At 40.1% G+C, this 26,657-nt stretch overlaps 1 protein-coding gene across 2 annotated transcripts in view; it reads right to left on the bottom strand.

Annotated features, from left to right (window-relative positions):
* The window catches only part of dlgap4a (discs, large (Drosophila) homolog-associated protein 4a), a 90,004-nt gene that overhangs the window by 36,191 nt on the left and 27,156 nt on the right, over positions 1-26,657 (bottom strand). The gene's annotated exons all lie outside the window — the stretch shown is intronic.

Below are 26,657 nucleotides of genomic sequence, written 5' to 3'. Positions count from 1 at the left end.
GAGCATCAGTCATAGGTCAGGCTGGCTCTACCAGCTGAGCTGGGGTTGGGACAGGCTGGGGGCTGAAAAGGAAAACAATGACCTTGTCCTCTGAACCAGAAAGATGATGGTTGGAGGATGCAGTTGTCAAAAAACATGATATTTCAGCTCTTTCTTCTTTGATGCTGAAATGATTTGGTGGTAAAGAAGAAGGATGCACTGAAATCATCCCAAGATATCTTCCCTGTCTGCAAATCTGACAAGGGGAGCCCTGATTGGCAGATGCTCCAGACATCATTCTTTCACAAATTCTCAGATCTTATCATGTACACCCATTAGCAGGCAGTTGGTGTAGTGATGATGGACTGTAGGTGGACTCTGAATACTCGACAATATGGGCAGAGCACGTCTCAGAGATGACGCACTGTAGCTCCATCTTGGGAGAGTGCTGTGAGTACTTACATTGCTGCTGCCATCTCACTGCTGACAAAGCTCATCAGTCAGTGTTCTCCAGCTGGTCTGTGATCCTGTGCGTGCTTGACACCAAGGGACATGAAGCAGAGTAAATGTGGATCAACGGCTGCAACCAAGTTAGGGCATGATGGGCAGCGTTTAGCCAGTGCGGTGTCAGACTAATTTATCCTTGACTATGCTGTCATCTTGGAGCTGAGATGAGTGACTAAGCCTATGGAGCGGGCAAAGTGAAAATAGAACATCTGTCTGTGGGTTTAGATGCTATACTTCAAGCTTCTAGCTGCACCGCACATTTATGTTTCTTCTTTCTTTCCTCCTACTTAGCAGAAGCAGATATTCTATCCAACGTGAAAATATATCGAGGGTCACACTTGTGTTTTCTGTAGCCTTGTGGTTTTCAGTGGATAGACACGGCATAGTGGCAACAGCAGAAGGACGGGCCTACAGTCAAACTGTGTCGCACAACAGCTTGACTCATTCTCATTCCCAGTTTTATAAATATAATAATACATACATTCACAGCTTGTGATGTGCTTGCCAACACACTGGGATTATAGTACAGTAGAGAATCTACATTTTTACCTTCCCTTGTGATAAAGGGAAGAGCCGTTTCATTATAAAAGAAGAAAGTCTTTTATAATTAAAGCTTTAAGAAGAGAATAGGAAAGAATAAAGTTATAAAATAGTAATCAAGGTTTCGTTCTTGATGTGCAGATGGTCAGACATCTTAAATTCACAGTATAAAGTACTGAATATGGGTTCTCTCATATTGGATTCTACATTCTTGTATAGAAGAGATTATTGCTGCTCTCAATAATGAGAATAAGTGTTTCATTTATCACTCAACACAAAATCATATGAGTCTCCTCGATACCTACAGTAAACCACATCAGACGGTCATGTTATGGCCATTTGCTATATACTAATATGCTAATATTTCAACTTCATTTGCATTTCAGTCAGTTTGATTACGCTAACACTACATTACCCATAAGCCTACAGGCTGTCACTATGGCAACAGTGCTGGCCAAAGGTGCAAATTCTTCTGGCCAATGAATTCTCTAGTCAAGCAATCATTTCAGTGTAATTCTGCCACCTAAGGCAATCAAAGAGTGTAGCTGTGCTGATATTATGTTTTTTTTTTCCAAAGATGAAGAAACTAGTGGCAGAAAGGGAGAAAATCACCAGAGATCAGGGTGCACTTTAACTGAGGATCAGCTCACTGGAGCTGTCAGGAGGGACAAGAGATACAAGTTTATGGCAAGGTAGCTAAAGTCAGATACACCTTAAGTATAGATACGATTAAATCATTGGCTTACAGGATAGGATCATATTTTAAGTCAATCTTAAAACAAAAGTCAGGTGCTCAAATTAGCACTGAACCAGGTTTTACTTGCTGTAATCATTCCTCCTGCTCATACTGACCATTAGAAGATCCCCTGCAAATGTGCTTACAATGTAAGTGATGGTGGACAAAATCCACGGTCCTGCTTTTATGAATTTGATTTTTTTTCTGTAGATATTCAGCCATCAAAGTTAGTCAGATGACATGGATATCTTCCACAGTTCCAGTCTTTTTAGTAAAAAATTCCCTCTTTGTCCCTCTATAGACAGCTGCAGTGGAAGGATGGTAACAAAAAGAGGGAATTTCAGCAGAATTTGAAAGATATTGACATCATTTGAGTAATTTGGATGTCTAATGCCTCATATTATCTTCAAATAAACTTTTAAATACCTTTGCATGAAAGGAGAGTTGTGGATTTTATCCCCCATCACATTGAAACATTGCATTATAAAGGGATCTCTTAATAGCCAGTATGAACAGGAAGAATGATTACAGCAAGAAAAACATGTGTCAGAGTTCATGTGGGCACCTGACTGTTGTATTAGGACAGACTTGGAAAATTGTGAATCTATCCTCTAATTTTTAGTTATTACTTCATATATTTTTTGTGTTTTGTTTACCCACTGAAGGTTAAGACATGACAGAAGCTGAAAGGACCAAAGTAGAGGACAAGTTTCTCTTGCTTCATCTGCAGCCAGACGGCAGCTTTTAAAAGAAAAGCAGAAGGGAAGTGAGAGCCCATCCCTGTGGGACTGTTAAACGCTGTAGGACAGAGTGTTGAGCTGGGGGCCGTCTCCTGGGTATTCTTGTCTCCCCGAGCCTGCTGCTGGGCACAGACACACAGCTGTGTGCTGTGGATATAGGTGTGTGGGCCACAGGATCACAGCAATTATTAAAAGCAATCACAGCATCGAGTAAATTACTGTTATCAGTGAAACGCTTTAAACCAGCCTACACATCTGCATGAGCTGACGTCACTGAGTGACAGAAGAAGTTCTGTTTGATCCTCGTTGAACACGTCTGAACTACCCATCAGTGTAACCTTTATAGGTCAGTTTAAGGTCGGTAAGTTGCTGCTCCAGCAGCCGCTATTTCTCAGTTGCAGTTTCACATTTCTCAACAATTCATAACAGGTACACTGGTTTCCTTATAAGGTAAGTTATATCAAAATATTAGAGAGTTTGTTGTAGGGTTTACAATTTGTTTGTTATCTTGATATCTGTGAACTACAAATGTTCATTACATGCGATAGTATTGTTAGCAGTGACGTTAAGCAGTTGGTGGTTTAATTCTATTTTTCAGTTGTTATATTTTTCCTTGAAGGTGCTTAGTGGTAAATACTCACTGTTAAGATCATTTTCAGTTCTTTAACAGGGTCAACAAATCTCATGTGCAGAGCCAAACCAACAATGAATTGATCCTACTGACAAGTATTGTCTGTGTATCCAAAGCCTGATATATCAAACAGAACTGCACAGTGGCATCTACCTTACACAGAACTACTCTCCAGAGACTGAAAATGTGATCGATGTTATTAGTCTTTAGAGCCGTTTCTAAACAAACTAATGTGCCCAAACTGTTTGTGATGAAGGAACATGTCACCCATTGCAACGGTGTGACTCATTGACATGCTTTTAATAGTTTTTGGACAACAACAGAGGTTTATGGCACAGAAGAATACAATATATTAGGCTTTGGATACACACATAATACTTGTAAGTAGGATCAGTACATTGTTGGTTTGGCTCTGCACATGAGATTTGTTAACAATAAGAATAATATAGAAAATTGCCAGCCATATCCTTTAAGAACTATTTGCTATATTAATTCTATTCTACTGTTTATTGTTCATTTTGCTGTTTGGGAACAGTTTTACAATTTATTTTTGGACAGAAAGAACTTTCTTTTTTTCAAAAGATCTCTCTTACTGTTCACTGTGCTTCCCCGAGACACATTTTATTCAAGTATTATTTTCTCTAGCAGACAAAAGATGAGATTTTTGAAACATTCATTCAGTTCTTGTGCAGTGATAAGTAAATTGAATCAAACAGACATCCACAGGATTTTTTTCGGTGGTAAAAGACAAGACAGAAAACATGTGGCAGTTGAAAATGTCAAGACATATTACATAATAGTAAGCACCGATGTGTGTGTGTGCAGATATTGTATAAGTACAGAAAGCTAAACATGAACAGCATCATTCATCTCCCCATTCATTAAACTCTAATCTGTGCATGATTTCTGTCTCTATGACTCTATGACTGACACCAATATCAAACATTCACGTCATTGTGTGAGCACAGAATGGAGCATTAACATTCATGTCAGAAGTGTATTACTGACTCTCACATTGTCACCACCACTAACAGCCCTGGGATTGTGTGGTCGAGTCACAATACTCATAGCAGCAATGACAAAAGCTTGGCTCGCTTTATGCTCCGAGCATCGTATCATCACAAAGCAATTCCACTAACAAAGCTCGGCCTTGACAACAGCATTCTACTTTTCTCTGAACAGAAATAAATTACAAAAGCTTCCAAAGATGCAGAACATTTTATTTAGCAAAGAATGCCACTAAAAACTCTCCAAATGTGCATCTAAAGCTCCTCAGAGATTTCAGTTTTTATTGAAGTTATCCATCTGTGGCTACATGTGCGTGCCTTCTGTTCTCTGACGTAAAAGCCTGTTTCATGTTGACAAACAGAACAATCAGCACTCTACCTAAATAAATTCATAGTAAGAGTATTGGATGGTTAATATTAGAGCTGCAACTAACAATTATTTTCATTATAGATTAATCTGCCGATTATTTTCTTGATTAATCAATTAATCTTTTAGTTTATAAAATGTTAAATAATTGTGAAAAATGGTCCTCATAATTTTCCACAGCCCACAGTGATGTCTTCAAATGTTTTGTTTTGTTTTGTTTTGTCTGACTGACAATCCATAACCCAAAGATATTCAGTTTACAATTATATAAAACATGAAGAAAGCAGCAAATCTTCACATTTGAGGCGCTGGAACATAACATTTTTGCATAAAAATGACTAAAACCATTACTTGGTTATCAGGTTATAGTTTATATAGATTATAGTTGGAGATTAATTTTCCGTCAATCGACTAATTGATTAATCCATTGTTTAGTCCAGTTCAAAGATTTGTTGTTACTGTTATGTTCAACTCAGTACAAAACTAGGCCTACACAAACACTGTTTATAAGGTTAGCAGCTGAGCAGCCAACCATTTGCAATGTGTAATTATATTATGATTGTTTCTGTGGCTTTCTTTGTCTTTTAATAAGCTTTTAATGAGGAAGCAATGCACTGTGTATCACAGCTGAGCTACAACAGTGTTCTCAGTCACCAGTAAGTGGAGCTTTCCTGCTCAAAGCTATGAACTCATTCAGTGACACTGGTGATTCAGTATAGTCTGTTCAGTTTTGAGAGTAAGTGTATGTGCTGGCCACACTTTTGGCTTTAAACACAACATCTGACATCTTATCACCTTACAGCACCGTTGTGGGGAACTTAGGCAACAGGTGACTATTCACATCCAACAGATATGGAGCAACATTAGTATTGATATGGAGTCATGTTTCTGTCCATGCGTCCAATATTTAGTCTACTCTTACTTTCTGCTTTTGCTTTCCACCAACTCATGAGAGAAATATTTGGCTCTTTAGCCGCTAAATGCTCCATTATGCTCACCAGGTAGCCACTAACTTTGTCTGTCTGCAGTTTGGTGCTGAGCAGGTAGTATACGGTGGGTTTTTCAGAGCTTCTTTGTCAAGTGCAGTGAGGGTGAACAAAAATGTTAAGTTGGAAAACCAAAACAATGAGCTGAATAACTTTGAAATGCTAAGTAGAGCCGAGAACTGCAGAGTTGGGAGGTGGTTTATCACTACCAGTGAGCCCTGTAATATTACACATAATCATTTAAGTCATATTGTTAATATCAACATATATTTAGTGCAGGTTTAACATTAGCAGTTTGACACAAATAATCAGGGTTATAGAGTTTGACAGAGCCACTGTGATTGAAGTCATAAGTTTATACGCACAGTACCTTCACAAAATATAATGTGGACTGATATGTTTTTCAATGCAGGCAGCAGAAGAAGTTGCCCTTGAAGAAGAAAATCCATGCAGGCATAAACAGACTTCAGAGGACTGTTGATGTCTACTTGTAGCCAGGCTGGGGGTCGATCGAACCCACAATGAGCACCATATGATAACGAAGACATAAATGATCTAAAAGTGTCCGTTGCATTATTCAAGGAAAAACCTCATTCACACCAGTATCCTTCAAAGTTCATCCTGAAAGTAAATGAGGTCTAATTGGCAGAGTGAACTGTAGACCAAGCATTTGTACAATTGCTACTTTCTTCGATAAGGAAGTGTTGGAACTGAGGATGAGATAGCGCGGATGAGTGCTAAACCTGTGACTGATGAACATGGAGCAGGCTGCATTTCTCAGAGTACCCTCTGCTGGAAGGACACTCATTTACCAGATTGATGGGGCGCTTTATTGCCTGCCACCTCTCTTCCTTCGCTCTCACCATCCCCTTATCTCCTCCCTCTCTCTTATACCTATTTCTCTCTTTATCTCCTCCTCTCTCTCTCTCTCTCTCTCTCTCTCTCTCTCTGTGCCTGGCTCTCACCCTTTGTCACAGACACACACACAAACACATACTGTAAATTCTCACACGCACTCTTTTCTCTCTGTCTGTTGTCTTCCCTCTATACACACACACACACACACACACACACACACACACACACACACACACACACACACACACACACACACACACACACACACACAGTCTTCCTCTGGCCTTTTGATTGCTTTTCGGAAGGACAATGAGACTCTCCTAACCTCTTTAACACCTTCACCACCTTGCCTTAGTGTTCAGCCACTCAGCTCAACAGAAGAACGAACAAGAAAGAACACAACATCTGCCACAAGCTATTTAGATTGCAATTTAACCATCACTACCATGGTTTTAATTAGGGCTACACATAACAGTGATGTGCATCATCAATTTGTCTTTGCTTTTTCTTTATTGAATGATCATTTAGTCTCTAAAATGCAAAAAAAAATAGTGAAAAATGTCCATCACCCTTTCCCAGAGCCCAAGGTGACATCTTCACATTACTTGTTTTGTCCGACCAACAGCCAAAAACCAATGATACAAAACTGAGAAAAGCAGTGCGAAGAGTGTTGAACCCACAGAGGATTATCGTTTTACTGTCTTTCAGCTCATTGTTTTGATTTTACAGCCCACTACTTTACTATTTTGGTTCACCACTTGCATCAGCATTATTTACAGCCAAACCAAGAAGCTTTTTTTCACCAAAAAAGTGCAGACAGACAAAGTTAGTGACTAGCTAGTGAACATAGCGGAGCATTTAAAAACTGAGGAGCCAGATTTTTCTTGTTGGTTGAGAGAAAAACCAGAGTTAAAAGGGTGAGAGGGTAAGAGTGAATATTGAACTTGTATTCAGGTGTATCAGGTGGCCAGAAATACAACTCAAAATCTATGTGATTTCATATCTGCCTGTGTAAACAGGCAACTGTTTGTTAACAAGCTTTATAAGGTGATATATCAGTGTTGTCTTAAAAGCTTGCTGTGCTGCCCCAAAGTGGCCAAAAAAATCAATGTTTGTGGGCTTAAACAAATAATCTATTGTCAAAATGTTTGATGATAAAACTTCTGATGATTCACTAATCAATTGATCGTCTAATCCCTTCACAAATATTAGTCACTGTGAAAGCAGCAGTTAGATCACAAATAGCCATCCCCTATACAGAATGAACAGAAGGAGTCTGGAAGGTCATGAAGGTCAATATCCACAATCAGTGCAACCGAATCCAATAAAACAAAAGAAAATAAACAAATAGTCTTCAGCAAACAAGCAAAATATTAATCTCTGAAACAATTCTCACTGATAAAGGCGCAAATGTATTCTGGCACAATACACACATACAAATTATTTCACTGTATGAGCCTATTTTTCATGCAATGCGACTTTTGCAGTCTGGCAGATCTCAGACGTGATCTCACATGGCAAATCAAATCAGTGATCAGCTGGAAAACCGCTGCCTCATGCATAAGTAAAGGCCAGCCCCTGGCCCCTGTGTGCTCTACACACCTGATCTCACATACACACACAAACACTGAAGCTCTTATCTAACCGCCTCAAAGCAATGTTCACACACATATAATAACTTATTCATATGAGGAAACATGCAAGAAGCAGACCATAAATTGCTGGTGACATATGGATTTTATCCCCCCGGAGAGGAGTGACGAGAAGGCGGTTAACACATGGCTGCGCAAACATGGCAGTCAATGCCACTGAGCTTATTGCCCCTTGTTGACCTGAAAGAGGCCAAGGGCAATAAGTGATGAGTTGGTATGTTTCTGACCCTGAAGAAACTTGCAATAATACAGTATCCATACACTATCCAGTATCCCCCTCCCTTTTCTCTTCATTTCTATCTGCGATGCAATACTACACAGTCTGACTCACCAGCTGCTCTTACAGAACAGAGCGATTGTATTCACATCGGCTGGATAAGACAATGCAGGTTTTGTTTTCTTTTTGTTTAGTCTGTTTGATGTCACAAAAGGCATGAGGGAGCAGACACTGGCATTTTTTTTTTTTCATGGCTCTTTCTCAAATCCTGGTGATTAAGTGAATCACCTGACACAAAGCTAGTTCTAAATTAGAGCTCCTTCTCTGCTGGTGAATCTTGCCAGAATTATACGTCGATGGATGCTGTTTCTGCAGAGGGACCATTAATAGTGTGGTGATCATCATCGATTTCCCCCAGGTAATCATCATTTGTCACATTTTAGACATCAGAGGGTTTAATGCAGCATCACAAATGGCTTTCTGATTAATAGGAACAATGCTCCAAGGAGGCAGCAACACAGAGGCCATTCTCACAAGATCTGTGGCGCCGCTGCTCTGCCAGGACGACGCTTCTTTGTCGCCTGTCCGCAAATTCAAATATACAGCTGGTGTAAAGCAGCAGAGCGTTATGGCCTACAGCACGGATTATGTTCACACTGGACAGCAGACCAGGAGACAATTACATGTTTGGGAATAACTATTTCTAACTTTAAGAATGCACACGTGGCAAGGTTCAGACCAGTTTGATGGACTTGCTGCAATGAAAATCCATCAAACTTAAAACATCTCACCCAACTCTTCTCCAGAACACACTGCTTTTCTTGAAAATACTGTTTTACAAACATGTACAAGAGAAATATAAATCACCATAAATACAAAATATATAATATACATATACAGAATTTGTTCCCTTTTATTAAATAATTTAGAGGATGAAAAGATGATTGAAAAAATGTTGTAAATATTATTCTCTATTTGTTGTATTATGTTTTAAACGCATGCTATGTTTGTTATGTTATGTTTGTTATGTTATGCTGTTATGCTATTTTATGCTATGCTATGTTTTTCTATGTTATGCTATGCTATGTTATGTTGTAAATGTTACGCTATGTTTTGTTGTTGTTTATATTGTTTTATGTTTTGCTATGTTATGTTGTTAACATTATACTATGTTATGCTATGCTGTGTTTTGTTATGTTATGTTATGCTATCTTTTGCTATGTTATGTTATGCTATGCTATGCTATGTTGTACTCTGTTTTTCTATGTTATGCTATGTTGTGTTAAATAATGCTATCTTATACTATGCAATGCTATTTTATGTTATGCTATACTATGTTATGTTATATTATGTATAACGCTTGGTGAATAAAGTATGATGTACTGGAAAGTTGTGCGACATGTTTTAAGTTTGATGGATATACTGTAAATCAAACTACACTCGTATTAAATCATTCATCTAGCTGTGTGCTTCGTGCTTCTTAGCTTATAAGGACTTTGAGGAGAGCTCAGAGATGCTCACCAGCACCAAAGGTCAGGACCCTGGACAGCTCCATCAACCCTGGCCTCTCTGCCAATCAGCTCAAGGAAAAATCGTCTGTCAGTGCTGCAGCAGGCAGCTTTGAGTTCAGTATTAGCGAGTATGGATCTCTAACCCTCTGTGGAACCTAAACCTCAGCTTATATGCAGCCTCATCATATGTCACGTCCTTTCCAGCTGTATCTCATTTGTGCCTTTGGGCTGATGGGTCAGAGGTCATGGTGTTTTGTCTCTTCATCACATTTAATCTGCCTGAACAGAATATCACCTAAATTAAAGTCTGCACATGCTTCATTACTTTTTATTTCCAGTAGACTTCCACTGAGGTCAATCAACTTAAGTGCAAAAGAATCAGCATGAACCCAGTCAGTAGTTAGAGAAGTTTGTGCACGATGTGATTAAAAGGAAATACATTATGCCCACTAACAGTCCGTTATCTGTTCAGATAGATCAACTAATGAATAATAAGGTGTTGATTGATTTTGCTTAATTAAATAATGGATCGTCCTACAGCAGAGACCTGTCATTAATACTTACATGGAAAGCTCAAACCTGATGCAGCTGTATATACATGACAGCTTCCTGTATGGATGTTTTTATATCTGTTGTACTGCATAAACTGTCATTTGTCATTCATTATATTTTCTGAAGATTTAACAACAAACCCGCATCTCAGACATTACTCTTAACGTTTTAATGTACCTATTCGTAAATAATGTATGCATCTTTTATAGATGTTACTGGATACATTATTGATTCATGCAGTGGTCAAACAAAAACAACAAAAAATGTTTTTTCAAATGCAAAATCAACAGCAACATGCCTTTCCAGACACAATGTGCCAGTTACTCAGGATAACCCACAGACAGGAAGACATTTTCTACTGAACATAACTGTACATAGCAAAGTATGTGGATTGAAATAAAACCCCCAATTATGTTCTGTTGTATTAGTTTACATTAAACTGTGCAGTTGTTTGTGATATATATTGTGTATATTGTGTCTTTTTTGTGTGCAGCAAATGCTTAAACAATTGTCTGAATTTAATTTGGACACAAAAACAACTCTGGACGTAATAATGTACAAATCTAACAACACTAGTGCAGTATCTACAGTACATGTGGCTTTAGTGTAAGACTTTTGTGGACATTTGGATGCATTCTAACAGTACAGTAGTTCTATTTTAGTAGAAAATACTAAATAACTAGACAGTCAGACAGAGCACAACTTCACACTGTTGCATAAAAACTGCTATTAAGTTTTCGTCGGAAATATTCACATTTCTTATGCATCCAATCAAAAACAAAAAGATAGATGAATAAGCAACTAAAATATAAAAAATCCTAGGTTTTTTGCTCCAAAACTAGACCCACTGTAAATACATGGAAATATTCTAATTAGATTTTTTTTATTATTTAGAGGTTATACACACAATACATGCAGCAGAAACCTTTCATGAACTGTTACTAAATTACTGTTGATAATAATTTATGTGGAATTTTATAAACAAGGTTTATTGCCTGAGTTACAGTCCGAGAAATGTTTGTGTGTGTTTGTATGCTGTGTGAGAGTTTTACACTCTACACGTAGTTTTCCAGTTTACCATAATTAATCTGATCTGAACAAATATTGAATGAATCCATTGCATCTCAATTATGGGGATGAAAGCTCTTTTCTATTCTTTTCATTATTAAACTCCTAAGATGAGTGCAATTATATAGCTTTATAAACATTTGTAAAGCTTTTAACCCCATTTAAAATGTTTAGCTATAACAATTATATAAACATCAAGTGTGGCAAATGTATCATAAACTGTTAAAGACGAATAAAGAAGTCCCTTTTAGTACCTTTTTTCTGACGTGTGTAATAAAGCTGAACCGGGAGCATTAAGCAAGCATTTTACATCTTTACTGTAATAGGACAAACCCAAATTGCACACAACAGGCACAATAATCAGTTTGCTTTGAAAGCTCCTCATAGTCTGCATAAATTGAAGGGATTAAACACAAACACATTAAACCCAGGAGACCTTAGCGAACCTTCTGCCATTGTATATGTATGAATAGGCCCTCAAGGTCTCTACCAACCCTTCATGTTCTTTTTTTTTTTTTTTGCCAAGACATTTTCTCTGGTAGATGGCTGAATCAATGACTTTCAAGGCAGGCAGGAGAGGAATGGAAAAGGGAAAATGAAGCAGGCAGAGAAGAGAGAAGCAGACCGGCAGAGAGAAAAGAAGTTTGTGTGAAAGATTTAGAGGTTGAGATTGAAAATGCAGAGAGGCAAAAGAAGGCTTAGCTCCAACCCAAAATCATTTTGGCTATTTTTTCCTGAAAGCCAGGACTTTGAATTGATTTCAAAGAGGGGAAAAAAGCCTTCACCAAAATTCTTTTGAATACATTAAATAAAGTAAGTAAGCACATTTGAATCAAAATGGTGACACAAGACCACCTCTTGAGTCTGTAACAAGAAGCAAGTTGATGTGAAAGCTTTACAAGTTTTCCCAGTCGGCAAAATGCTTCTCTCTCACCGGACTAAAGTGATATAATGTAAAATAATGTAAGAATATATGACACTATTGGGACCACTTACTGGTACAACAAGCTTTTTCTAGAGCTTTCGACCACATCTCAGATTTCTGCTGGTGTACCCTGAAGTCAGGAGAGGAGGACTGGAGACGTGTATGACATCACATGCAACAACTGTGAGGAGCACCGCACTCAGTGACGAGAGACTGAATGAACACCGGAAACAGACAACTTCACCAGAACACCAGACCAAAACCGGCCACAGAATCGACTGTGAAGGGGTAGTATTTCTACAAACACTTAAAATTTACATGTATTTCTCAAAGCAGTACTCAAGAGCTTTATATTGTGCTGAAGAAAATGCTGAATACACTTAAAAGTACTTACTCAAAACTATGTCAACCATGTTATATATCAAAAATAGATAAATCACACAGTGTAAATATTGATAAACACACAAAGAAATGTTTTGTACTTGGAATACAGTATGAAAAGGAATGTGCAGTCTACAGCTTTCAGCTTGCTGCCCTTTATGATCCATGTTATTGGTTATAGATGATTTTAAGAAAGTAAACTGATCAATATAGCCACTGCTACATTTCCATTAAGCACAAATTAAACATCAAATCATGCAGTGATGGTATATTAAGTGAGAAAAGGGAGAGGAGGGCAATGATGACAGAAACTGGCAGTTTGTTTGTGCAAACTGAATGTTCAATTAATTGTTTTTGTTGTATGTGTATTCTTTTAGTTTAAATTTCTTATTTTCTAATTTACAAATCATCATCCATTTTACATCATAACATAACATAAACATAGTCAGTTGTCATGGTAAAGTATAGAACAAAAACAATAAAAACGAGCTTCTTAAGATACTTAAAGCCTGCTACAAGTGGGTAGGAGATGCTTCTTACTCTTACGATCATTTACAAGAGTATCTTAAAGGGGACATATGCTTTTTGTGATTTTATTTCATTTCTATACCATTATAATGTCGGATGTCTATGTCAAACATGGTCAAAGTTCCATAACTTTGACCATTTGACATAAAAAATGCCATCTGAACGCTTTGTTTGCAAAGTTGCCACTACTCTCCCATCAAACAGATGTCTGATTGTTCTCACATGCCCACAAATTGCCCCACTATCCATTTGCATATTTCAGATCAGATTTGGACTCAAACATGTACAGATGCATTTGAGAAGTTAATATTTCAAGCACAGAAGGAGAAAAAGGACTTTGTTTGTTTACATAGCCTGTGGAGCTGGCAGCAGTCTGTCGAGGGGCCGCTTCCAGGAGTTGACCAACCAGAACTGAGTTGGCTCATCAGGAGCGGGGCCTTAAAGAGACAGGAGCTAAAACAGCCTGTTTTAGACAGAGGCTGAACTGAGGATAAAGGTCCAATGAAGATAAATAAGGAACTTTTTTAATGTTAAATCATGCAAAGATATTCCAGTGGAGCCCCAGAGTAAAAATATAGACCTGGAAATGTGCTTGATATGTCCTCTTTAAGTTCAGATGCTTTTGGGAAACAACTCTTCATCCTAATAAGGTTTGTAAGATGGATTCTACCTTCATCCAAGCCTTAAGTTGCTCTTGGGAAGCAGAGCCCATGAGTCAGTGGATGACCGGAGAAAGATAAAGGAGGCCATTCACATCTAACGCCAGATATGACAACTAAGCAAACTCGATCCACTGAGGAAGACCGTGAAATGAGGTTAAGAGTTGCAGACAAAAGATTTTTTTCATCACAGGGGTTTAGAGGTTTGTTCTGATCTGAGCTCACTAAGCTGTTTTTCAGTGCCTTGCTCAGGGGCACAATAAGCGGTAAGTACTGTAAAGCACAAAGTGCTGATGCAGTTTAATGAAAGTGTAGCCATGCATAATGGGAAAGGAAGGTAGAAGAGGATGCATGACTGTGACCTGAGTCTCTGCGACAGTACTGAGTGTAGATATACTGTAAAGTATACATTTAGAGCTGAGAGCAGAAACATGACAAAAGCATGCTTTAATGGTGCCCATTTGCTACCATGATTACCATTAATTGATCACAATTACACAAATTAATGAATTGAAGTAATTCATATACTATACTATAAGCGGAGCAACCGCAGTGGCAGAGGGGGTGACTGCCCCAGGGCCCATGCTCAGGCCCCAGGGCCCATGCAACCCAACTAAGCAGCACAGCAAGCATAGTAGAGCTTAACTCTCTGAACTTTTCCTATTCATTCTCTATGGTAGTTCTAATGACTACAGGTGTAATCCCCCCTCCGACCACAATGTGGGTTGCAGTAACAGAGTGGCTCTGTTCATATTTACGCTTGCTGACTCCACAGGAAGTGAAGACTACAGAAGCAGCAATTAAAAATTTTATGACTAACTTTACTGAAAACTTTAGCCAAAATATGATATATTCATGTCTTCTTATGTTTGTGGTGAATGAAACTTACAAGATGAAGTTTCAGCCATTTGAGGCTCATTAAGAGCTATTTGCATTCATGCATGGATAAGGCCAGACTATCCAATCTCACTTTGTTGTGTGTTGAGCGGGACACAAACATTGACAAATACAAAGTGGTTGGCAGGTCTGCCACCATGAAGGAGAGGAGGATGAAGTTTTAGAAAAAGGGACCATGATATGTAGAAAGTTCCCGTTCAGATTATTTTGTTCTATGGAGGATGGTGGAATACCCAAATGGACTGCACTAGGCTGAGAAGGGAAAACAATTGGTAAATGAAACATCCATAATTAGTCTTTATTAACTTATATTTTGGTTATGAAGAAATCAGTCAGAATATTACATTAATCTGTTGTTTAACTCCATGCTTCATCCATCTCGGCACCTGTCTGTGTCACTGCCCATGGTGTTTTATTTTATGTTTGAACAGGCCTTCTATAGTCTTATAGACCACTGTGTCTGTTTTATGTTTATGTTATTCCTATGCAAGAAAGACATGGTACTGAGACAGTGCACTTGGTCTGTCGTTGTCTTTTGGCGGCGGTGGTGAAGCGTTTGTATATCGATGCACATAGAGGGCTGCGTGCTGTCCTCAGTGCTGAAACATTTGAACATGACTGGCAACCTGTCTTCTTTTTTTGTTCTTCAGAACAAGCTTGTTTGACAAAGTGGCTTTACTGTATGTTTTCTTGGACATACAGTAGGCTTGCTTGGCTCAATAAGTGACATTTTGTGTTTATGGAAAGGATATATCAGCTATTTTACAGTTGTGAATTTTAAAATGACTTTATCAGAGGAGCCCCATGACAATGCTCCACCCCTGTACTATAGTATAACAAGTTAATTACTAATTGTCAAATAAACTGCTGGCCAATCCAGCTTATTTGTACTTTGAACGAGTGGTTTATTGTCTTCACAATGACATCGTGGCATCAACAGTACACTAAGTGCTGTCAACCAACCTTGCTGCCTCACTTACTGTTCGTCACAGTGTAGCTGCTTATTCTAGCTCTCTGATTGGTTAAACACTACTTGTATTACCCTTTACTTTGACACTAATTAGTGATATAAATTATTTAAAACAAAGGCTGAAGTTGTCATGATTTAATTTCAAGAGTGAATCACCAGACTAGATTTGCATTTTTTTCCAGTTAAAAAGTAATTATAAAGTAATATTTACTTCAGGTCACAAACTTACAAGAGAAGGCAAAAATGTCCTCACTCATCTCCCAGCCCTCTCCAACACAATGTCTTCTCACTTCTCCAGCTTCACATGAATTATTCATAGCGGTGAGATAAGGAATTATGTAAAAGAAGCTGCACATAAATCTCTGCGGTTAGGAATAGTTAATCAGAGCATCCCAATGGGAGGTGATAATGATTATTATTCTATGTCTCTGATTGGTTACACAGCATGTCCGTCTACTTGTACTACCCAATGCGTTGACATCTCCCCCTAAAATTACAGTATCCTCCCTCTGGACCACGGGCTTACAACCAAACAAGAATTCTTGTACTCTTGACTTGTGACGCAGTGAACATTAATGTGTTACATTAGCATTCACACCTTAAGGCATCAGCACATCCTAAACATAACATTTGCTAACTTAAACTGAAAGTCCAGTAATCAACAGCTTAACTCTTTTTTTCTAATTCCTCTTAACTTACACTCTATTTAGGACAATGTATATTTGAGTTTCCACTTTACCTCTTTAGCAGGATATTACATCACATTAACATATCCAGTCTTGCCACAGGTTTACACACTCTACCAAACTTTGTCACTATCTGACCTTCTGGTGTGTTTCTATTAAGTCTCTTGTCAGAGACTTTCACTCTGTCTCTGACAAGAGCCCTGGTGCTGTGTTTCCATTCCTATTGGCTTTGTACATGCTTTCATAGTGTCTGTGTTCGCTGTTGCTGCTCCTGGTGGCACAAGTTGTAGTTGGTGCCTGTTCCTTCTCACCTGTCCTCTCCTCGGTGAGTTCACTTGTTATGAGCGCTGAGTACAGCTCTCCCAGATGACAGATGCTCGTCCTTTCTCTGTCTTGTCCTCGTCCAACTTTAACTTTAAGAACTTGAACTCCTGGTTGTAACAGTGGCAAGTCCTTTACTGTAGAAGCAAAATGTCTGTTGTTGCTTGGCCTCTGCATCTCTGCATCTGATGAGGGCTTTACCAGGCCACTTAGGAACCAGATTCCTTTTGAATAAAGGGAGTGTGGTTCTGATCTTCCGTCCCATGAGCAGTTCAGCTAGCCTTACACCAGTAGAGGTCGTTAGTGTTGCTCTGTAACACATTAATGCTAATAGTGGGTCTTCTTATTTAAGGATGTGTTTTGCAGTTTGAACAGCATGCTCCACTTGGCTGTTACCCTGAGGGTTGTGAGGACTGGATGTGACATGCAGAATGTCATGCTGTCTGCAAAAGTCTTTCCATGTCTCATTTGTGTATTGTGGACCAATATCACTGACTATCTGATCAGGAATGCCAAATCTTGCAAATATGTATTTCAGTAACTTTACAACCTGGTCTGTTGTGGTAGTTGGCAAGTGCAAGATTTCCAAGTAATGTGAGTAATAGTCTGATATCACAATGTAGTGCTTGTCTTTATACTCATAAGTGTCTGTGACTATATTTTGCCATGGTTGTTCAGGCAGAGGTGTGGGTTGTTGTGGCTCTTTGCACTGTGTACGCTTGTTTTTCTGGCAGAAGTAGCATGTTTCCACACTGTTTTAATATCAGCAGAAATTTTAGGCCACCACACAGTTTCCTTTGCACGTTCTCTACATTTTGACAGGCTTTGATGTCCGTCATGTATGAGTTTCAGTGTTTCCTGTCTCATTGATGGTGGAATTACAATGTGACAGCCTAGTGTGATAAGACCCTCACATGTTGACAATGAATCTTTCACTGTGTAATAGTCTTTTGAGATGTTTGTGATGCTACTCACTCATTCAGGCCATATATCTTTGATCAGCTTCCGTACACTTTGTAGTTGCTCATCTCTCTGTGTAGCAGACTTTATCATGTCCAGTTTGTGCTGTGATATTGGCCAACAGTGCATGACAGCACTAACGTGACAAGCAATGATCGTCTCTGTGGTATTGTCTCTGTCCTTTACAAGGCTGTGTGACAAGGCATCAGCAATGACCAGTGTTTTTCCTGGTGCATATTCTGCCTTGGCATTGAACGTCAGTCGCATCAGGAGTCTTTGACATCACACTGGTACTGCATCAAAATCCTTACTGTTTATCAGTGGCACCAGAGGCTTATGATCCCTGAAAAGTCTGAATCTGTCCATGCCTACCAGGTATTTCTGGAACCTCTCACAGGCCCATACTCCTGCTAAATATTTCTTCTCAATTTGCACCTACCTGGTTTCTGCATCTGTTAGTCTCCTGGAGCAATAAGCAACAGGCTTCCAGCTTTCACCATGCACCTGTAGAAGGACGCCCCTCATCCCATAACTGTTCACATCTGCTGAAATAGCTGTCTGTCTTCGTGGGTCATAGTATGCCAAAACAGGTGAGGTGATAAGGGCTTCTTTGAGTCACTGAAACACTTGTTGCTGTGGCTGATCCCATGTCCAGGTGGTTTCTCCCTTCTGCAGATCATACAGGGGACCTGCTACTGTTGCCAAGTCTGGTATATATTTACTCATGTAATTAATCATGCCCAGCTCATGATCATCTGTGGGCTCCTGTAGCTTACTGATGGCATTCACTTTACCTAGGTCTGACCTCACTCCGCTGGTGTCCAATACGTGGCACAGGAACCACAGCTCTGGCACACACGTCTCCTTGTTGAGTTTGAGACCAGCCTGCTCCATTCTCTCCAATGTGGTCTGCAAGTGTGTGTCATGGGCAAACATGTCCTTTCCATGGACAATGACATCGTCCATATACACAGCTACTCCCTCTAGTCCCTCCAGCAGTTCAGTCATTTTGCGATGGAATATCTCGGAAGCAATATTTATCCCAAAAGGCAGGCACTTGAAACAGTATCTCCCAAAAGGTATGATGAAGATGGTTAGGAGGCTGCTGTCTTCATGCAAAGGTATCTGGCAAAAGCCTGAAGCTGCATCCAGAGACATGAAGGACTGTGGAACCTGACAGCTTGACCAGGTTCTCCTCTGTTGTTGGCACTTCATATCTCTCTCTTTTGAAGTTCTCAGTTAGCTTTTGGAGTCTGATGCAGATTCTCACTGTGCCTGTTGGCTTCATGACCAGCACCATTGGTCCACATCATTTAAGAGTCTCCTGATGTCATGCTGCTGCACAACCGTTCTCTACTCTTTTTACCAGCCCAATCTCTACCGCTGTCTCTCTAACAGGTTGCTGGTCATAGGTGCTCTTGCTGCATATATGTTAAAGATGTACTTCCTCTGTTTATGAAGTGTACTACCAGTGAACTGTCCCACGATGTTTAGTGCCCCTCCCAGGCGGTCTAGGGGTCCACTAGATTTAAGTAGCTTCCTCTTTGGCCTAAGTGATCTGAATGTCCTCAGGTTCATCACGGTATTATCAGCTCCTGTATTGACTTAAACCTGACCGAAGTGTGTCCTACATTTATTTGTTCTGTCCAGTGCTCAACACTGCCCTACTTACTGCTCCAAGATAAATGTTTTCCTAAGCGTCTTTACTATACTTTACTTCTCTTACTGATTTGGAGAAACGTTTTCTCTCCCAATGACCCTTTTTATCACATTTTCTACGCTCAGATTCTAATGCTGGGCATTTGGCTGGGGCTTTGTGCTTCTCTTTCCCGAATCGGCAGCACCAGGAGTCCCTTGGATGGGCTTGCTTCTGTCCATCACTTCTCTCTTTAACAGGCTGTCTCCCACCTCTCTTCGATGGTCGCCAATGTGTCACCTCCTGCATGTTGAGTACTGCCTGTTGCTCTTGCTGGCTTATCTGCTGTGCGACGTCCTCAGCTTGCCTTACCATCTGCACTGCAATTTCCAAGTTGAGATTGGACATGAGCTGTAGTCGCCTATAGAGCTCTTTGTTGCAGATGCCGACAACCAATCTGTCTCTGATATGTTCACTTTTTTCTCCCAGCTTTTCCACTCCCTGGTGAAAGCATGCTCTCTCATGTATAGTGTTTTTCTTTGGTATGTAGGATCCAACAAATTTAGCTAGCACCATTTTGTAGTTGTACGCTTTCTCCCCTCCTCAAAAGGTGAAAGACCTGAAAATAGTTTCGGTCCATGGCATCAATAAGTGTGCTAAGCTGGACCTCACCATCTTTGTTACCCAACTTATGCCAAGCACACACTACATGACTTTCAAAGTCATCAGATCGCTGTACTGTTCACACTACACAACTTTCTGTCCTGTAATGGGGAATCTTGGGGGGAAGTCATTGTAGTTTGCACACTACATGACTGATCAGCGACAGGGGGTCACACTTTACAAGATCTTTCACCAGGAAGAATCTCAGATGAGTCTGTCTGGTCTCCAAACTACGTTTTGTCACGAAAACACACACGAGAAGTGACACAAGAAATGTTTCCCCTCACCCCATGTCCTGTGCTCTCATTGGCTGTAGCTTGTCACTGCCCTCATTGCCAGTCACAACACTTTTCACACTACAGGATTTGGACTCCCCGACAGGTCCAGACATTTAGCCTGCTTGATATCTTTTGGGCATCTGCGATGCATCAGTGAGTCTCTCAGGTCACATCTTTGAACAGTTCACACATAGTGATGTAGCACCAATTTGTGAGCACCAAGTTAATGCCGATTTGACTCTAATCAGAGGCTTTTGTCAGCGATCTCCAAAAACGGTTGGCGAGTGGAAAATCAGTTACAATCGTGTGGTGTGAACTCAGCATTAGCAGCTCACCTGTATTGTGTGAATCTCTGTATCGTGTGAATCGGTCTCCAGGCAGGCCAGTCTCCTGCCTGTTTTATTTCACCATAGCATCGGGTGCCTCTCTCAGAACACTTTTGACATCATGTCAAATAAACTGCTGGCCGATACAGCTTATTTGTACTCAGAACAGTGGTTTATTAACTTCACAACAACATTGTAGCGTCAGCAGTACATTAAGTCCTGTCAGCCAACCTTGCTGCCTCACTTACTGTTCCTCACAGTGTACCCGCTTATTCTAGCTCTCTGATTGGTTACACACTATGTCTGTCTACTTGTATTACCCATTACCTTGACAATAATCAGTTATACAAATTATTTAAAATATAGGCTGAAGTTGCCATGATTGAATTTGAAGACTGAACCACCAGACTAGATTTGCATTTTTTCCCAGTTGAAAAGTGACTCTTATTATAAACACAGTATTTACTTCAGGTCACAAACTTACAAGAGAAGGCAAAAATGTCCTCGCTCATCTCCCAGCCCTCTCTAGCACAATGTCTTCTCACTTTTCCAGCTTCACATGAATTATTCATAGCGGCAGAGATAAGGAATTATGTAAAAGAAGCTGCACATAAATCTCTGTGGTTAGGAATAGTTAATCAGAGCATCCCAAGGGGATGTGATTATGCCACAGAGTATGCAGTTGAGACGGCTTCTCAAAGTTACTTTTTCAGATTTGTAGTTCGCTGTGTGCGGTCCAGGTGTGGACGTGTGAGTTGGTGAAGGGTAAGGTCACTCTGCTCCTTATTTTAAGATTTGAAACTTTTGCCAAGTGGTTTGTTAACGGGCAGCAATGGATGCTGATGACAGAAATTAGTTGTTGTGATAGTTATTTAACAAGTAAAGACAGTGAGGCTAATCTAGGTAATGAGAGGTAACAATAGAGAGAGGAAAATAAAGTTGATCTTTTGCATAAATCAAACACATCTAAACTGACTTTTCTTAACACTTCAGAGCCATGTCTTTATAAGATGTGACACCCCCGAGTGTGTTAGCCAAATCTTGCTACATGTGCAGCTTTGGTTCCCACATAAATATACCGGCTGCACATCGACCTACATCGTCCTATCTGCTCTGGGAAATATCTCTCTGCAGAAAACGGGGTGGATTACGTTGACCTAGTGTGACATGGGTTACTGGAGCAAAGCGAGTGTCAAAATGTGACAAATCTTGCTGAGCCCCTTGGTTCCCAAGTCTCCTTTGTCCATCCCCACCTCTGCACTAAAGAGGCGCTCTGTCACAAGAGGCAGTGCAGTAGTGGAGGATATGGCTGATTTAACAACAACATGGGGGTTTCTAGTCTGGAACAGCTAAAAGGTGTGCTAGGTGGAAAAGTTGCTTTTTCTTTTTTGGCTGTCAATTTTTACTCTAAAGTGATTATGTTTCCTATAAATACATCTTATAATGGTAACACATGATGAGGAGCGTAAGTGATACTGATGGTCACCGTACTGATCTAACAGCTCATGAAACTTGGTGGAAACCGTACGTCAGGCGACTCCCGGGGGGAGCTTACACAGGCAGGCCAGACAGACGAGACTTATGAGGACAGAAACGGGTGTGAATGGAGATCTGCTCTGACACACTGGCCCTGATGTGTGAGGCCAGTGTGGGCACAGGCCTGTCAGGTCGTAGGCAGAGATGGCTCCTCATTGGACTGGTGTTAATTATGAGGCCAAAGGCTTTGCCAAGACTATTTGTCATGATGAGAGCTCTGGCAGGCAGAGGACACACTTTTTTTATTCAGAAAAGAGAGAGGAAAATGAGAGAACTTTCAAGCTCCCTCCCATAGGATGTGATAATCTTGTCTTTTCTTACACATCAATTTCCACAGTGCAAATGATCCTGAACACTCTTTCCTGTGCAGAACCGTTAGATGACAGAGTGCACTACACTTGGCTGTTTAGACGTTCAGCAAGTTAACTTTTCTGTGTTATCTTATAAACAAATTATAGACTCGGAGCCATCTCCGGTTGGCTATCAATTATTCACAGGACAGGCTCTTTCTTTATGTTCCCTAAAATAATGACAGTCAAAAACATTCCCTGATAAAAGGGCTGAATCAGAATAGGGAAAGTACATCGCGGTGCACGGCCTCAGACCATTATGGTTCAACTCTAAGTGCAAACAGTCTCCACATGAGTCATCTCGACTTTCTTTAGGCCTGCTGAAAATGAATCTGGACAGTTTTTACTTCTTTATTATTCCCCTGGTGGGCAAATACTTCATGGAAGAGAGGAAGCAATTCATCAGGGTCACAGTGTTCTCCTGTACCATAATTTTTGACAAAGGATCCATGTTGAGAGGTGAGTGGTGGGTTAGTGTTGTGCGTTTTCTGGATCATCTCCGTCTACTCTGCATGTCCGTCACCTGTCTTCAGCTCAAGGCTGATGGGCAGCAAAGCCATCGTTCTGGATAATTAAAGCTGTGAGTGCAGACTGACATGTCCTGCAGTGAGAGGCGAATGCTCACAGAAGCAGAAGTCCTTCTGTATCCAACTTTGCTTGCTACGATCTCTTACAGAGGGCCTTATTCAATCAGACAGCTCTGTTCTACTTGCCCGTGAGGAAAATCAGAAAAACTGTTGAATAATTACACATAACCTGGCCCTTGAACATTTGTCAATATTTCATGTTGTAGGTCAGCAATAATGTGTATTTATTTCATTGTACAGTGTAGTAAATACCATCATCATGGTAATTTATAGGGTGACTTGTACAGACAAACCCCCTGGAGTTAGATGGCTCCTACAAAACAGCAGGTATAATTACCATTTTAATAGGGGCAGGACTATCAATTTTGGGGTCCAACAGTGAAAGCTAAATGATATGCTACAGCCACGGATTGCATAGGCAGTGTGAGTGCTGATACCCAGGCTGTTTTCCTGTTGTTTTCATTAGGTCATTGTGACATCACAGCACGGATATTCAGGCTTTAACCGCGTCTGATTCTCTCACTGGTGAGGCACAAAAACAACACAGCTCAGAACAATCTTCCTGAGAGCTGCAGCGAGCATGTGTTCGCTCTGACTCACAGGCACACACTTAGATATGCTGCTGCGGCTGCTGCTGCATAAATGCTTCCTCATATTCTCCTCTTCTTTCATCTCATTGTCTTTCTCTCACCCTCCCCTCACTGAGAGCACAACATAAAATGAAAAAAGTGCTGACTATGAAAGGGATGACGCAGTAAACATAGCTGCTCTGAATATCTAAATTAAAAGTGGCCTTGTGTATCGTTTGAATTATTCATAATGGTAAACTGGATGCAGCTGCTACTACAGAGCAGGAGAAAAATCTCTGAGTTACAGTTACAGTCTGATAGATTACTCCATTTACCTTGCTAAGGTGTTAAATTGTAGGTAATGAACTATAGTCCTATGAAAGTATTTAGAGACATTGATGAATTCAGCTTTGCAAGTGCCATCTAGCCCACAACAGCACACAGTTAATGGGATATTTCAATAACAACAGCAGTGAATGTGCAAACACACAGTAACCTACCACAGTGCACTTTACAGATTAAAGCAGATCAATAATTATGTATGTAAATGGAGGCTTTTGAATTAAAATACAACATAGGGATTCCAGATCAAACCAGCAAAGTCAGATACAGCAACACACAAAATACACAGTATACAGTAAATACAGTACACCATGTGTATACGTGTATATACACAAACAGTGATGTGCATGTACAAGCAAAGTTTTCACTTATCCAGTGAAATATCTCAACATCTACTGAATGGATTTGTACCAAATTTTGTACAGACATTCATGGTTCCCAGACAATGTATCCTAATAACTTTCATCCCCTGATTTTCATACACCACCACTATGAGGTTGACATTTGTATTTCAGAGTAGTGGTTAGATTGCCATGAATTTAGTTCAGATATTCATGATCCCCACAGGACGGGGCTCCCAGGCTCAGGTCTGTGGACAAAGGAATCATATGATTCAGTAAAAACCTGAATAAAAATTATATAACTTCATAGGCTGTTATAGGCTTTTGGGGGAAATACATTGAACTTGGTGCAGTCTATGCTACATTTTCCTCATCATTCCCGTGTCACGACCCCCTGTCTGTTTCTCTCTCTCTCTGGTGCATGCTGTCTCTGTCTCGTTCCCTCTCATGCGAAACAAAATTGCGTGGTTAGTGAAAAGGCTTATAATAGCTCATGATCATTCAATGTCCATGTTGTTGCCTTGATGGAGTGTAGGCCTATAGAACAATTGCTAACATGCTTAACTAAGATGGTTAACATTTTAAACATTAAACCTGCATGCTAACATGCTGATGTTGAAGTATTTAGCTCAAAGCACCGCTGTGCCTGCAGTAAGTACAGCCTCACAGAGCTGCTAGCATGGCTGTAGACTTTTGTTACATAATGTGGCAGAATACAGTCACATTGCAGTCACATTATGTTCAGGATACGTACTATAGTACATGTACAATGAAAAATATGAAAAGCCATATTAAAACCAAAGCAAACTATGACTTCATGTTTCTGTTGTCTGCTTATATATCGGACAAATCACCTATGGCACAGTGTCAAACAGTGCAAATTAAAAGCTTTTAAGTGCTTCCTTGTGCTCATTACCATAAGTACTGAATGGCAGGGACTGTGGCAGCTCTTTAGAAGACAGAGATAACCTCCTGGAATGACAAGCCTTGAACTTCACCTCTTGAAGGGATATGGGAGAGACAGAGGCAGTGATCTCAGCTGTCGTCTGAATGAGGGCACCTGGTGTGGGCCGTTGTTCTATCAACCCCTCCCACTGAGCCTTTAAATCTCATCCACTTCATGAGAGTCACGTCTTCACTTAGATAATGAATTATGGATCCCAGCCAGGGTGATATTCAATATTAGATGAACTGCATATCTTCATTTGGTGACAGTGCCACTGCTGCCATAAGGGACAATCCCCTCTCAGCAGCATGAACTCAGATACAGAGGAAAAGCTCATTACTATCCATATTCATGATGGGGACTTATGCAGTATGCGCACGCTGCGTGCATGCGTACTTGTGTTGTACTCATACTGTTAAAGTACCATAAACATGTGTGTGTGTTTGTGTGTTTATATATGTGAGCATTGGTGCACAGGAGTGTGAGAATGGAAGATCTGCTCGACTCTGGAGTAGGCAGGTTAATTCTGCATGCTCTTTCTAAATGGAGAGAGGAAGATAGAAGTCACTATAGTCACTACAGAATGCACCCGGCTGTTGTTCCTTCTGCCTGAATACACATGAGTGGCCAGACTGATCTTTCCCCTGCTCTTTCTGCGCTGAAAAAGACAGACGCTGAATACAGACATGTATAGTACATTTATGAGAACATGGGCCAGTAGTCTGTCTGAAGGTTCAGCAGAGCGTTAGCAAGTACAAAAAAAACACTGTGACGCACGGCCTTCTACTGCAGAGCCAGTACCATTGTATACTGTAATATTAGTCTCAGTTAGCAGAAATATACAGATTGCCATGGTGTTTACTTTTGTAGCTACTTTATCACAGGTCATTAATATGCCTCTTTAAAAAAGTGAAAATGGTCTGACATTTTAAAGATTAACACAGTGTTGCATAATACTTTCTAACTTTAGAAAGTATTATGCAACAGTCTGCACTAAATGGCGACGTCACAAACCTTAAAAATAAGTGTAAATAGAAGAAGAAGAAGAAAAAAAACAGCCCAAAGAGAAAGTGACAAAGAAAAATTAGTTAAAGGGTACTCCACCCATTTCACTTGTCAAAGTCAGTTTATTTGCTACAGGGAGAGTTACTCAGCCTGTGAAATCAGTTATATAAGTATCTTTGAGGAGCTTTGTCAAATCTGAGAAAATAATCCCTCATGATGGCATAGTGATCTCATCAAGGTAAGTGGGCGTTTAAGACCAAAATCAGTCCTGCATTAAAACAATGCCAGGGGCGTGCTGCTTCAGGTGACGGTCAGACATGAAATACAACCCAGGAGGTCCAGCTGGAGCGACAGATCTGTGAGTTTGAAGCTTTCTCAGACAGCAAAATGCTGCACAGCT

The sequence above is a fragment of the Thunnus thynnus genome, chromosome 6 (assembly GCF_963924715.1).
Source record: "Thunnus thynnus chromosome 6, fThuThy2.1, whole genome shotgun sequence".
In the NCBI taxonomy this organism is placed as follows: Eukaryota; Metazoa; Chordata; class Actinopteri; order Scombriformes; family Scombridae; genus Thunnus; species Thunnus thynnus.
Note: the sequence above shows the minus strand (reverse complement) of the source record. Positions and strands in the feature narration are given on the sequence as shown.